The sequence below is a fragment of the Euprymna scolopes genome, chromosome 37 (genome assembly GCF_053919585.1).
Source record: "Euprymna scolopes isolate OS-2025 chromosome 37, ASM5391958v1, whole genome shotgun sequence".
Lineage (NCBI taxonomy): Eukaryota > Metazoa > Mollusca > Cephalopoda > Sepiida > Sepiolidae > Euprymna > Euprymna scolopes.
Window position 1 is genome coordinate 33,232,477 of NC_136518.1, and position 16,157 is coordinate 33,248,633.

Here is a 16,157-nt window from a genome sequence, read left to right on the forward strand (position 1 = left end):
GATCAGTGGAAATTCCACGGTTCAATTAAAGGAAATAAGTTTTAATTTTATTTACTCATAAACAAATATTAATAAAACATAATTTAATTTAATCTGTAAATATATTGCAGAGGTCACTTTCCAAACACATGTATTTCATGTTATCACTCTATTTTTCCCTTACTGTTAATCCATGTGCCCCTCTCTCTCTCTCTCTCTCTCTCTCTCTCTCTCTCTCTCTCTCTCTCTCTTTGTTGATATGCCATGCCATGTGCATTTCTTATTGTTTCCTATTTATGAATTACCGGCTTATCATTTCATAATGAGTAGCAACAATGCAAAATTATGTTTTTTAATAAACAACAAAATATAAACAATTAAAAGAATCGTTTCCAGCATTGGAAAATAGATGTAATTTTTTTCCGATTCCAATACTGATAATGATACCGCCAAATTTTTCGATTTTTCTGATTCTTGATTCCGATTAATCATCCCAACTCTACTTTCATCCTCCATGTTTCAATCCTCCATGTATATGCGTTGCACATATATTTGATACTATTACTATCTCCTTCTCTCTGTCTCTTACTATCAATTCATGTGATACTATTTCTCTCTCTCTCTCCTTACTGATATAACACGCTCTTTCTCATCATTTCGCATATATCAGCCCTTGGGAATTACTTTCTCTTTCCACTTAGCTAATTAAACCCGTCTATCCCCTCTTCCTCTTCCCTTTCTGACAATAAGCCAATAAGAAAACTAAATTTAATTCGATTGATATTTTCATTCTCTGATGATCGTATTATAGAAATTAGTCTGTAGAAATTTGGACTTTTTACTTTGAAAAATATATTAGTTGGAACTCAAAGGCAATGAAAAAAAAAAAAAAAAAAAAAAAAAACATCCCAAATAAAAAGAAAAGCCACAAGATTTGATTATTTAAAAAAAATTTTCATCAGTAAAATGATGAAATTCCATTTTCAAAAAACCCACAACCATGCTCAAATAAAATCTTGGTCGAAATTATTATTTTGCCCAATATGCACCCATAATGGAATTAGTCCCTAAATTCCTAAAATTTATTATTTATTGAAAAGAACATTTTTCGTCAACAAGACCATTAAATTCTTCTACCAAAGAGTCATTCTCAGGTTATAATGTTTGGGTGAAATCTGAATTTTGTCAATTTTCGGCAATAATATTCAATAATATGCAGCAGTATGTCATGTTCGAGTCTGGTTGGAGTCATTGCATCAGTTTCACTCATCGCATTTAGTAGGATTAAGACAAGTCGACAGATTTATTGAATCAAAAACCTTGCAGTAAACAATATGATTGTATCTAGAAGATATAAAATCAGAAAAGTCTATTTTTAGAAGGTAACCACAAAGAGACACATAAATACGAATATATTATTAGGCCGAGACATTTAAAGGAAGTATTTTCAGGTAATGTTTTTTTGGCTATTGCTATTGGTGGTAGAGAAGGTTTCTTATAATTATTGAAGGAAACAACCTTAGTCTTGGCAGCATTAAATGTGACCATCCATTTTTGTCCCCATCCCACTACAGATTGGAGGTCTTGTAGTGTTTCTGCTATTTCCTTAGATACGTGTTCATTTGTTTTCCCCTTGTGTCTGTTATAGAGCATATTGTCATCAGCAAATATACCCATCTCAGAGACAATTTTATCAGGGAGGTCATTTATGAATATCAGGAATAATAAAGGTTCAAAGATAAACCCCTGAGATACTCCCGCATTTATATCGTATTGTTTAGATTGTACATCAATCTGGATTCTTCTTTTACTTCAAAAGGATTTAATTATGTTATGTATTCTTCCAGTGATACCATATGATCTGATTTTCCTTAGAAGACCATCATGCCATACCCTGTCAAAAGCCTTAGATATATCAAGGGCTACCGCTCTAATCCCCCCCCCCCCTGCTTTGTCCATTGAATGGTATATATGTTCAGAGATTACAGTTAGGATATCTACTGTGGAACGGGCTCGCCTAAATCGATATTGATGGTCGGTCAGAAGTTTAGCAGCTGTAAGGTGATGGACTAGAACTTGAACTCAAATATTTTAGCGAAAAGCAAGAGGAGGCTAATTGGGCGATAATTTAATGGATCAGTTCTTTCGCCCAAATTCTGGAAAATAGGTACCAGAGAAGCAGTTTTCCAGCAGGCAGGAACGCAAGATTTGTTAAGGCATTTGTTGTAAAGTTTGGAGAGAACTGGAGCAACATCAGTAGAGCATTTTTTTAATAGCACAGCTGGGATGAGATCGGGTCGACATGCTTTCAAGGTGTCTAGGTTTTTATGATACTATGCACCTGAAAAGGGGTGATTTTCAGATCATTTAGTGTGGCGTCTGTCTGCAAAGGTAAGTCAGGGAGGGAGTGGTTTGCTGAATCCAATGGGGAGTTTGAGGCAAACCGACGTTCTCGGTTGCTGTGCAAACAACCTCATGATTGTTTGATAGTAAATGAATTGCTGACTGCCCAATATTTACTACACTGTTGTAGATTTTCCAAAAATCGCGAGTTCCTAATTTCTGTGCTTTGATGTGTTTTCTGGTGGTTTTAGCATATTCTCTCTTAGCTGTCACTATTTCTCTCTTACAATTACTTCTAACTTCTATAAACTTCTGTCTGTTTGAACTAGACTTATGTCGGTTAAATCTGCAGCATGCATGCTGCCTTTGAGCAATGACAGCTGCACAAGTAGAAGTTAACCATTGGGGAGAGTGGGGCTTGCTACAGAATATTTGTCTAGGAATATGTGCTTCAATTGCAGTTTTGAACTATTCAGTGGTCTCATTTGTACACTGTTCAGTGGGAAGAGAAAAGATATTTCCCCATGGGGCATCTCTGATGAGACCCCTGATAGCTTCCCAGTCAGCTTTTTTATAATAGCTCTTTGTTTGAGCAGTGGCTCTTCAGTTTTGGGTTAAGAAGTTAGGGTGATTTCTACCATTATCACAGTGTGATCATTCTTGTGAGTGGGCTATGTGCATGCCTCACACAATCATCGGGAACTGTGGTCAGAAATAGATCTAGAAGTGAGGCATGTTGATCTTGCTGGTCTGGGTAACGTGTAGGAAATACAACCATCTATGATAGGGAATGAGATATAGAGAAGCTATGTGCTGTGCTACCAGCTGTGTCTGTGTAAGTAGAGAATCGAAGCCAATAACTATGGTGGGCATTAAAGTCAGCAAATACATGTATCGAGGGAGAGTGCTGTATCTATGCTGTTAGAGACTTTGTTTATTAGGGTACAGTCCTGGGTCAAGGGAGAGCGGTAGAGAAAATATAAGTAACTAATCTTATGTTGCTTGTTAAGTCTGACTCACAAACATTATTTGTCCAGCAAATCAATTGACTTAAGACTTATTTGAAATTCTAAATATGAATTTTTAACGCAAACAGCTCACAAAGGACCTCGAAGAAGGTTGTTAGTTCTCTCCAACTGTAAGAACTTAGACACCGGGGTCGAAAAGTGGGATTGAGAAGTTAGAGCCGGGGTAGCCCCATTGGAATTCCCCGGTAAAGGTGCCTCGGACAATTAGCAATAAACGAACCTCTTCTCAAAAAGAGAAGGCAAAGCCCGGGAGAGTGGACCTCCTAGAACTGCACAGAATAAAAATCCCACTGCAAAATCAACAGGAACCAGATCATTACAGGAATGGTCCAATCTCTGTTGATTTTGGGGTCTGACTGGTAGAAAAAAATACCTTCTTTTTCACGAATTTCCCCATACCATATTTCCTTTCAATTAATTCATGCCGTTAATAGTAATGATTACTCTTTGTTGATTTGAGACTGTTATAATTTATTACAACATAAGACCAATTAAAATGAGACTCCCTAGAAAATATTGTTATATTGCTATACAAATAATGCAAATATCGTTGCACCTGTTTTAAAAGCACCATAAATATGAACACCTGATTGGAGTGGAATAGAATTGCTAGAGAAACATTCAACCTGGCTGCATGAGTCTCAAGTGGGCGTGTTAAACACACATACATGAACGTAGGCACTTCAGAGATTTAATTCCGAAACCAAACGTTAACTTAAGACATTGTATTTTCCTGTGATTTTTACTATTACACTACACAAAAAGAGACATTTAAATACCCCCCTTTTTTTTCGCTTTTGTATCATTTGTATATATATATAATGATCAAGACATGCCTATAGATGGGTAGTTTTTTAAGTTATTTTGATTTTTTTTATTAATGTTATTATATGTGTTTATTTACATCTAAAAAAAATATGGGCGATCGTTCAGATCTAAGGCTGACTACCTCGCCGATCACCTAGGAGGAGACATTTTATACAAAATTTAATTAGCATTAAAGTTAACAAAAAATCAATATATATATATATATATATATATATATATATATATATATATATATACTAGCAAAAGTACCCGTCGTTGACTGGGTTCAAAAACAGCCTACAGAAAGTGGACTCTGATTTATGAAAGTATGATAGTTTATGAAAAGGAAGGGTTGTAAAGAAATAGCTTCGAATTCGGGGGTATCAAAACCAAAGCAAAATATGATGAAAGTAAAATAAAATAGATAAACCCCATAATTTATTATACAATACCTGTTTGCACTGAAACACTTATCACAATATTCTGTGGATCTATATTAAAAAACCTTGTTAAACTTTGTGACATATTTCCAAACGAACACCCCATAATTTTATTATACCATATTTCTTCAAACTGAAACATAATTATCAAAGTATACTCATGCAGATAGATATGAAAATCTTTATTAAAGTTTGTGCCTATTTCCATTCTATGGAGGCCAGGGGCGAACGCAGACCCCACGATTTTATTATACCATCTCTATTTAAGTTAAAACATACTTATCAAAGTATTATTATGTACATCTATATCCAAAACACTTGTAAACGTTTTTTTTTTAATATTTTAATTTTTTATTTCCATACTTTGTGGACCAGGCGCGAACGCAGACCCCACAATTTTAATGAACCACCGTTCTGCCAGATCAAACATACCTATTCCTGTGTCTCGATACATCTTCTATCATTATATGTAATCAGTTTTTTTAAATAGTCAACCATATAGGAGCCTATTCGTGACCACACACACACACACACACACACACACACACACACACACACACACACACACACACACACACACACACACACACACACACACACACACATTCAGCTTTATATTATAGATATTGGATTCCCCGATATGAATGCATAAATAACAAAGTTATTAAAGTTATGAGTTAAAAGTGAAACATTTTCTGAATGTGCAACCATGTTACGCTTGTATAAATAAATATATATATGTGTGTGTAAATATATGTGTGTATAGATAAATATATATGTGTGTGTGTGTGTGTATGTGTGTGTGTGTGTGTGTGTGTATATACACAGACACTTATGTGTATATAATATTGATATGTATAATATTAATAAGAGTAGTAAAATTATGAAAATATACTTGTGTCAATTAAGCTACACAGAGGCGTCCACTTTTAATCCTTACAACTAAGTCTGACAATTCTTTCCGGGGATGTGGATGCCTCTGTGAAGCTTAATTGCCATAAATATATTTTTATACTTTACCATTAAGCTCTACTTACGTATAGAGCACTGTTGAAATAAGTACTGAAAATCTCAACATAATATCACCTTAAGATATTATACGTGTATACATGAAAAAACAGACAAAATTATACATGTTTGAAGTGAATATATGTGTGTGTGTGTGTGCTCTAATCACAAACAACATATGAATTATAACACACCTCTTTTACTACTATTATTACTAATGAACACTTATCAGCTCAAAACCATTGGCCAGAATTACATGGTATGAAGAACTCTTGGAATGCTGAGCGTATCAAATAGTAGATAGTAAAATCACTTCTTAAAGTCTTGGACATATAAGCGCTTAATACAGCACAAAGAGCCCTTGGCATGGAGGTACTTCAGCTAGTATTTGAATATAATAAAACCTCAAAAATGCACAAAAGAATTTGTGGTAGAATTTTTACTGCTCGAAAAATGTTGAATTTGAGTCAGATGCAAAGATATATGCTGCAGGTTAGGATGAAAAACAACAAAAATAAATTAAAAAGAAAAAGAAAAAAAACACAAAACAATCTACTAAAAGTCCTTGTAAATTTGCTGGGAGGATTTTTTGGCATGAACAGTATTATTTTTTTTTTTTGCTGTAGTATTTCCAATAATCAATAAAGTAGAAAATCAAATTGTACAAATGAAATAAAAAAGGAAACATTATGAAAAATAAAAATGTCTCTTGAATATTACATTTCATTAAAGAGATTGACTAATTGTTGCTGCTCTCTCTCTCTCTCTCTCTCTCTCTCTCTCTCTCTCTCTCTCTCTCTTTCTCTGTTTTATGGTGGGCGGAACAAAAATCAAATCAAATATTATTTCTCGTTCACTCTTAAAAGATCTTCATTACACGGCAAAATTTTATATAAAAAGAAGAATCCTAATGGGTTTTAACTAATCCAAAGAAATCAAAACGAAACTCTTATAGAAAGAGATTTCCCTTCTCAAGGTTTTCAAGATACAAATAACAAAATGGCTTAACAGAACTGACTAGTATTCCGTTATTACTGGTCATTATGCAAAGAATAATCTGCAAATGATTCCGCCATTTTCTTTGATTTTTATCATTCCATAAATTATGTTTGAATTTTAAGTCTTTGTGAATGTCTTATGGAACTAAATAATATGTAGGAATTAAATCGAATTACATTTTATTGCTCTTAACAACATGAACAACGTTTAATAAAATAAAATGGCTATTCAGAATGAAATATTGATTTGTAGAAATGAATATATCGGAGACATAAATTGAGAATCCAACTAACTTAGATTCTATATAACAAAGTATCACAACCAGAGATTTTCTAGAGTAGAATTTTATCAAAAATTTAATTGTGGTTGGTTTATTCAAAGTGCTTGTTTTTTCAGGAATTTGTGATAAAACCTATTCTTAGAATAATGACATGTTGAAGTCTTAAAAACAATGCAATGAAATATTTTTTTTTATTTTGTATTCTTAACATTCAATAAAAAAATTATATATAACATGTTTTATTTTTGTCTTCTATTAGCAGGGAGACCCGACGTTGCCCGGGATTGAATGAGAATCAAATACTGTTCTATATCATACTTTTATTCTCATCGAAATTGGTAAAATCGACCATTTTTCAATCAAATCAATTAATTGCTTGCTCTAGTTCGGGACCCACTGCGGTGCATTGTGAAGAAATTTCACATACCTCCCTGCAATAACTTAGTACATAATACATTGTAGTCTACATTGCACTGTAGAGAACCTACTGCTGATTAAAAAAAAACATATTTTTATATAATGGCTTTAATTAAATTTCCAAATTTAAAAGTCAAGTATCACAGTAAAATTGTGCACTAAATAGAAACATTTATTTCGAATGCGCCTCTGTTTTATCAAAGACCCTACTGTTAATTTTTAAAAAATATTGTTATATAATGCTTCAATGAAAGTAAAAAAATGTAAAAGTCAAGTACAATGGTTTAACTGGGTTCTAAATAGAAACATTCATTTCGAATGCACCTCTGTCTTATTAAAGAACCTACATGCACCAGGTCCTTCTACTTGTGCTGTGAGAAAATTTCTCAAATGCACTTGTTAGGCTGTATAAGGTGTTAACTTTGTTCAAAATTAGATTCCTTTTCTAATCAGATTTTTTTTATTGATCAGCACTCCCAGACACATAAAGCATATTTCTATGAAATTATGAAATTTCATAAAAACCGACCCTGCCGTTTCAGAGTTCATAGGGAACGAATTCACACACACACACACACACACACACACACACACACACACACACACACACACACACACACACACACACAGTGCTTTTTATATATAAGTAGAAATAAGGAACATTTTAATTCTCAGGCAACGGCAAGTATCTCTACTACCTTTCAATATAGAAAAGTTTACATTGAAGACGATAAAAAATAGCTTTTCATACATTGAAAAAGTCAATATTGAATTTTTATTCGCGATATAGAAAAATAAAAACCAAATAAATTCCAAATTTCAATAAGCTGACAAGATAATATGAAAGAGGAAGATTAAATCTGGAGAGTTTATGGAAGTGTGCGAAGAACAATGGTATGACCATGTTGAAAAAATGGGTGAAAGTTCTTGGGTTTATCGATGTATAACAGTTGAGGTAGCAGGTTCAATTCGCAGAAGAGGTCAAAGAAAACATGTGAGGAAGTGAGAAGAATGGACTTTAATACAAAAAAAGAATTGAGATAGATGAGTTTGGGGGTCAATTTCTAAAAGCCGTCTAATACATACCAGTATGTAAAATGGATGTTTATCGATGATGATGATCATCATCATGAAAAAATTATGCATCATAAAAATTGAGTTTATTTAAATCCTAAATCGGAATTTGGAATAATTTTATATAAAAACGAACAAAACAAAAACATTTCTGACTTTAACTCTTTTTATCAATTGATTTAGCAAAAAAATAAAAATAAATAAAATAATAATAATCTGAAAGTCATTGCCTTCAGTGGCTTAAGGATTTGGTTTCGAAAGGAAACCTTGCTGTTTCCAGATCTATTCTGATGATGTCATTTCATGTTGCAAATATGCTGATCGGATAATATGAGTCCGAGATGAATTTTGATTCCACTTTAACGCACTCATCACCTAGAAAAATGAGGGTAGAACTGTTACGATTTGTTTATGAAATAGCAAGCAGATGTTGAACGCAATCATTATACCTATTTACAATGCCTCCTCACGGGACAGAGAGACACCAGGGTCGTTTTTTAACGTGGAGAAAAGGTACAAAAATAAAAAATTGTCTCAGTCGTGAAGGACTGCTCCTCCACTGAAAGAGAACAAGAAATGTAGGTGGAGCATCTGAAGAACAGATACTACACTTTGATCTTGGCAAAAAGGCCAAAGCCAGCGACTATTCATGATGTAAATTTTATTTGATTGTTTTTCGAATGTCTGTTTAGATTAATTTGGTTTATAGATGTTTATTTTGCAAATAAATAGTAAATGATAGATTGTATAAACCTATTGATCAGAATGGACCTGAGAGTAGTGACAATTAAGGGATGACTCTATTTTCCCCCAAACTCTTAAATTGGGGCCCTCGTCACCTGATGCAATTTTATGTCATCTAAACTGGATAATTTTGTTTGAGTATCCAACTCTAAGAAGAACCTCGTCCATGGCTAAAAACGCCTTCATTCCTTAGTGTTTCTGTGACAAAAAAGTTGAAGGCACTATGTAGAGGATAAGTTTGACACTAGAATGTCCTTCCTAGATGGATGATCTAACAAGATCTACAGATCCATCTCACTGAATCTGGGTATTATCCCAGGTATTTCTATGTCTCTGCTAGCTTTTCTTTTTTATTAAAAATAATGCACACATTAAATACCTGCTTAAAATAAGTTATTATTTATTTAATGATTAAAAGAAAAATTGTTGAAATATTTAAATTCTTCATAATGTGTAAAAGGCTTCAATCATTATGATCAGCTTTACATTTGATTTTGTGCCAAATTTAAAAGCAGTAAGTTTCTAATTTTGAATGCCACCTGTGGCGACATATTTTCGCCTATAAAATTATTAATTCCCACAGTTGATTCAGATTCTGTAGTTCAAGATGAAGAAGTTAAGAAAATAAAAATCCATCTTCTGCAGACAGATTAATTGTTAATCCTCTGGCAGTAGAAACTTCAAGAGTCATTGAACCTTGTTCAATTGGTTTCATTTACACAATTGGAAGAATTGCTTTCTGTTTGGACAATGGGACTCGTGAGACTGAGTGTCTATTGTAGTGTGTCTGGGTGGCAGTTGTCTATGGAAAAACTTTTACAACAATGGCGATCATCGGGAGAGGAGGAGATGAATGAAAAATGACAAAAGTTGTATAAATAACCTAAAAAAATAACAATTACTAATAAAAGTGAGTACTCATTTTATTAAATTATCTCATTAGAAGATGTTTTTTAACTAACATTCCTCAGTGGAGTAACATGAGATTTTTAACATAACAACATCTATGAAATCCTTAGAATATTCTATGAAAGATTTAAAAAATAAAATCATTCTTTCTGTTTAGACAACCAAAGTTGTTGATAGGAAATGTAAATTGTAAGGATTCCATCTTCTTTACTTCTTTCTTCTTTTAACATATAAAGTTATCTTTTCACATTTTCAAAATCAAACCTGAATAGAAATCCATATGACATATCGATATTTGATTCGTGCTAACCCATTTTTTAAAAAATTCTTTTCTTTCACTATGCTTTAGGGGTTAATATAATTTTTTTCCTTAATATATTTATTCCGGCTAAGAACATTATTAGAGTGGCACATTTGGTCTTACTCATCTAAAGAGAAGTGTCATCTTATACATTTTTAATAAAAATAAATTTCTACATTTTCCTACTTATTAAACTATTTATTTCTTACAATTAATTGTTTATCATAATATGAGGTAAAATATTTTCCATTCTAACTGATATTGATATTAAACATAACAGAATCATGTATTCAACGAAATCCTTATGATAGCTGCAAAGGATTTAGAGAATTAAAAAAAAGTGCCTATTGTTTACACGGTGAAAGATGTAGGTAGGAAATGTAAATCACCTGAAACATTTAATTAAAAAATTTGACAACTTAGAATTTTAAAGGAGTTATTTGTAATGTAGATAAACTTATCATGTGTTGAACGAATTCTACTTTTACTCTGCTGATAATTGTTATTTGAAAGAATATCTTCCTCAGAGGAAATGTACTTTAATTAACTATTTTTAAGCTGTATACCATCCAGTTTTTATTTCAATTAAGTATTTATTAAAACTTAAAAACATTAATTTATCGGTGAGTTTAAACACAATGAAAAAGTTAATTCAAGCCGAGGTTAAGACATTGAAGATGATGAAAAATGGTTTCTCATGCATTGAAAAAAGTCGATATTTCATTTTTTATTCGGAATATAGAAAAAATAGAAACAAAATAAATTAAAAATTCCAATAAACTGATTGGACAAAGAGGTCACATGATCTAGCTCACAACTATTTCAGCAAAAACAGGTCATATGACCATTCAAAATTTAAAAATCCGTGAATGTTTTTTAACCAACAGAAACCCAGATTAAGCAACAGACACCGGCTTCTGTGAACCTATTAAAATGGTGTCATTTGCTACCTTTTTTTTGAAAGATTACTTGTGAGTGGAAAACGAAATGAATAGATTATTCTCCATATCGCATAATTTTCTTTACAAACTTTACACAAGACTCCATCATTGTGCATTATTATTAATGGAAGGTTCACGTCTAGGTCCTTTGATTAGGAGCAAAGTTTTGATATTACACTTAATTTCTTTCTTAGAAATCCTTCTAGAAAAGCAATTTAAATCTTTGTCCCAATACAGAGTGGCCTTCCTTATGGAGCTGAACATAAAAAAATGATTTTATGTGTATCTTTCCACGTCGTGGGCCCAAATAGTAGAGACTGATAACAAAAGCTTCACTTTTATCTTTTTTGATTGCAAGGAATTTTGGGACACATTTACCACCACAAAACAAAACGTAAATTTTGGGACACATTTACCACCACAAAAAAACCGTAAATTTTGGGACACATTTACCACCACAAAAAAAAAACGTAAATTTTGGGACACATTTACCACCACAAAACAAAACGTAAATTTTGGGACACATTTACCACCACAAAAAAAAACGTAAATTTTGGGACACATTTACCACCACAAAACAAAACGTAAATTTTGGGACACATTTACCACCACAAAAAAAAACGTAAATTTTGGGACACATTTACCACCACAAGAAAAAACGTAAATTTTGGGACACATTTACCACCACAAAACAAAACGTAAATTTTGTGAAAAAAATGTGCATTATTATTCTTTCTCATCTGAAATTGTTTTGGTTTTTTTCCTTCATGGCGTCGGATTTGACGCAGATCCTTTGCAAGAAGTTGATGAATCCAATTGAGATTCAATTCAGGAGCATAGAAAGTGAACCTAGCGTTTATTTTCAGCAGCAGCAGCAGCATCGTTACTCTCGCTTTGCTTATTTTGTCCTTTAGTCCTCACATTCTATGAGCAATGTTTCTGATAAAGAGGAAGAATTTATGTTTCTGAGTTGGAATCTATGTATCAAACACTTATCGTAGTAATTTCTTTGCACCTTAGATTACATGGCTTCATACCTTATTTGGGGGCGATTTCCATAAAAAAAGAAAAACAAGTGACAGTACAAAATAAGTAAAACATAGGCTACTAATTTATTCTTGCTCTGACACAGTTACCTTTTATTGTAATGGAGACACTAATTTGCATAGGTGCTTCATTGTTAACCAATCATAGTGGTAAAGGCAGTATATAACATTGACATCTGACATTTCTATGTGGCGTTCAGTTTTCTCTTGTCTTATAAGAGTTGAAGAGTCGATGACCAAAGGCGATTATGAGAAAAGTGGATTGGTTGGTTGGTTGGTTGGTTTTTGTTTTATGGCATATAAAACCTTTTCAGGTTATTTCATGCCAAATCCAGTTATTTTGAAGAAAAATTTTTTAATAGAATATATTTGTTTTTTTCAAGTCGGTTTCTATTTAACCCATAGTTGGGACCATAACAGGTACTACCACCCCGGGTCAGAGTGGATCTGGGAGCAGTGACAATTAAAGGGTTGCTCCACACTCTCCAAAGACCGAAAGCTGGGGTCTCACCACTGGATATAGTTAAGGTCATATCCAGGACCATGCTCTGAAAAGAGGAATATATTATCTGGTGATTCTGGACAGAAAGAGAAAGCGGAGAGAAGAAGAGGGAAAAAGGAGAAGAGGGAGAGAGGAGAGATACTTTGGTCTCTTGTTAATGCACATATCTGGTATGTTTGTCTATCAGGTTTAACAAGACAAGTAATCTTTTAGCGATGAGGTTAACAAATTTAGTGTGGATGTCAATCAAGATTTCTGACAACTCTTTTAGAGGATGTTCTATAGATAGATAGATAGATAGATAGATAGAGATAGAGAAAAAGAGAGAGAGAAAGAGAGAGGGAGAGAGAAAGTAAGAAAGAGAACGTGAAAAAACTAAAAGCCAAGAAAAAGAAAGCATAAACAAAGAACTTAAGAACAATAGAAATTTATATTATTTTTCTCCCATGAATAATAATGCTGTCATTATATTCACTTGCAATCTGAGTGACAGCAAATCTGGCCGGATTTACAGTACTCTTTGTTCTCTCCTGTTATTATTGTAACTTGTTTGCACCAACCATTATTAAAATTTTAGTGACAATAATCCTCAAAATTCTAGCATTCTTCGTTCCCTTCCGGTGAAAGTCTGGATGGTGCTTTCCTTTCTCTCTATTTGCATCTACTTCAACTATTCACGACCATTTTAAAATATCATCTTCACTCATTTCTGAAGAAGTCTTTTGATGATAAAGACTAAATATTAAAATCTCACCATATGAATTAATTTAATCGATTTGTTGGTCTATCTAAACTTTTTTTCACACACACACACACACACACACACACACACACACACACACACACACACACACACACACACACACACACATATATATATATATATATATATATATATATATATATATATATATATACTGAAATAAGAAAAATCTAAAGTTTTCATTTTGACTCATCCATTAACAGACGAATGGGAAATAATTCATATACAAGACAAAAAAATGTTTCTTAATTGTTAAAAGAAGAATCAAATGAAACGAACGGGTAAAACATTATTGAATTAAACATCCTTTATTGATTCTATTGTCTTATTAAAATCATCTCGAAAACCTTATTACATCAATTCTCACTTGAAGAGACAGTTATTAAAATGGCTGCGTGAAGAAAATTAGAATTCTGTGTCAGTTTGATGTTCAAGTAGAAACTAAAAAGTTTGCAGAACAATTGAAGTGCGATATTCTTGAATGTAATTCGTTTCAATCAAAAATCATTCTCAAAATGTGATATTTCCACTTGTTAGATATTTTAATTGGTATTATTTTAAAAATTATTCAAATCGAAAACAAAAAGTGATTCAATGAAGAAAAAGTAAATTAGAATCCTTAAGTTTAACTACTTTACTGGAGAGTAAAATGAAAGACTTTCTAATTGAAACGTTCAGAATGATTAATTTCTTTAATATCTCTTTTCGAATTAGAAATTTATTGGTAAGAAAAAATTTAAAAAACTAAAATTTATCACATCTTTTTTTAATTGAGTAAAATTTTAACAAATTTTTTTTAACAAATTGCTCATATAAGTATCTGGACATTGGAATTGGCATATAATACTAGAATTAGAAAAAAAATGAATTGAGGAATGAAAGCTCTCAATTTCAATAAGTTGCAATCTTTAAGTTTAACTATTTTTATAAAATTGAGAAATGACAATTGAGACTTCAAAATAATAAATGGTGTTCTCGAATATTTATCCATCCATAGCCTTGAGCCCCTGGAGGGGCATAGGCCAGCTACAACTTTGTAGATGCTTTTGTAGCAACTGAGTTCTTCTTACGGGTTGAGGGTGCTGGCCTCACACCCAACCTTCCCAGAAGGTACGTACAGCACCTAGACTTCCCAAATGGTCACCCATCTGGTACTGGCCAGACTCAACGTTGCTTAACTTCGGTGATCTGGCGAGAACCGGTGTGTCAACATGATGGTGTCGTACATCAAATATGGAACATACTTTTTAAATAGTTTCACAAATAAAACATTTATTAGCAAGACAGATTTAAAAAGCTAAATCATTTTTCTTCCTAACATTTTGAACAAATTCATGAAATGAAAAATAAAACTCGTGTAGAAAATCTAAAAAAATGAAGTGAATTAACTCAGAAATAATTGTAAAAGAATATTTTTTTAAGAAATACTTTTTTGGAGTCATCTGAAATATTTAAAAGAATTGATCTGTATATTTCTATTATATACTCTGTGAGATTATGGCAAATGCTTTTCATTAAAAGTTGAAATAGGATTATAGGAGATGACAAAGAAGGAAAAATAATAGTAAAACAGTAGAGTTTTTTATTGAACGGGAAAATGTAATTCTAAGTTTATTATTGATATAAATCAATAATTATTGAAATAAAGTTGAAAGATCAATGATATTTTCATTATACATGCAAAAATAAAATGTTAAGTTTTCCTTAATGAAGCTTAATTGCTATAGCAAATGAATATGGTTGAACAAACTGACTAAAATATCTTGATTTAGTTTTAATAATATGTTTAAGTCATTATTTCTACTAGCATGTTGTCTTGCTTATCCATTATTCCATAAATTAATTTTTCATTTTGTCTGAAATTTTCATTTCGTATTTACTCTCTTATATGTGCACTGTATACTTGTTGTGCATTGAGAAATGAAAACAAAAATGTAATACATTTCAAACTTTGTTTTCTTGTAAAATTTTAGTAAAATGATTCTGTTTAATGTCCGCTTTACATCTGGCATGTAAAAATAAAAAGCTGACCAAAGATAGATTAATTTGGAAGTCAATTTCTTAAAGTCTTTAATAAATTGACTTCTAAAATAACTTATTCCTAGTCAACTTATTATCTATTCCTTTTTGTCTCAAGTCCATTTTTTATCACTTCTTCCCATCTTCCACTGTGAACTGGACCTGCTATGTCAACTGTTGTACATCTACTAACCAAAAACACTCATCTATTCTGTCAAGGGGCATAATATTGACATCGACTCTTCTGCAGAAATGTCCCTATACTGTACAGATTTAATCTTCCTCTAAGGTCTTCAAAACTAACTGCCTTTACACGTTCATCATATCATTTTCATATCATTTCTATGCATGCAACGCATGTCCTCAACCCTCACAGGTAAAGTCTCACTGCCATATTTCCCTGGTCGACACTTGGAACACCGTTCTGATGGTTGCAAAATGTTTATTATTATTAGAATATTTAGAAAATAAAATTTAGCGCAGTTAAAAAAAACAAACAATATTGATATCTGCAACCTATAATTTTAACCTCTGTCAGATCGTTGCATAATTCTGTT

The 16,157-nt window shown here is 32.3% G+C and overlaps 1 protein-coding gene and 1 pseudogene across 12 annotated transcripts in view; both read right to left on the reverse strand.

Moving 5' to 3' along the window:
• LOC145261125 (rap1 GTPase-activating protein 1-like) overlaps nt 1–16,157 on the reverse strand; it is a 1,259,270-nt gene that overhangs the window by 432,718 nt on the left and 810,395 nt on the right. The gene's annotated exons all lie outside the window — the stretch shown is intronic.
• LOC145261311 (5S ribosomal RNA) lies at nt 14,693–14,809 on the reverse strand (annotated as a pseudogene).